Below are 274 nucleotides of genomic sequence, written 5' to 3'. Positions count from 1 at the left end.
CCTGAGTGGGGACTTCAAAGAGCTGCAAGAGTAGTCTCCTGACGTGGCCACCAGTGACCCAGGATGCCAAGGGACAGCAAGCAGGCAGCCATGGTGCTCTGTGGCCCCAGAAGCCCCACATGGTCAGGTGGTCAGAGCCAGTGGTGTCCACCCCAAGTGGGGAGGAGAGTCGTGGTCTGTGTGTGGAGGGGGAACATGGGCATTTGTAGACACTTTGATCAGTGCAAGGGGGCACAAGCAAAAGTGAACAGGGCTGGAAGGCACGTGGTGCAGT

Source organism: Carlito syrichta, unplaced genomic scaffold (genome assembly GCF_000164805.1).
Source record: "Carlito syrichta isolate Samal-C Ts95f unplaced genomic scaffold, Tarsius_syrichta-2.0.1 Scaffold287726, whole genome shotgun sequence".
Taxonomy (NCBI): Eukaryota; Metazoa; Chordata; class Mammalia; order Primates; family Tarsiidae; genus Carlito; species Carlito syrichta.
This window is presented reverse-complemented; position numbering follows the sequence as displayed.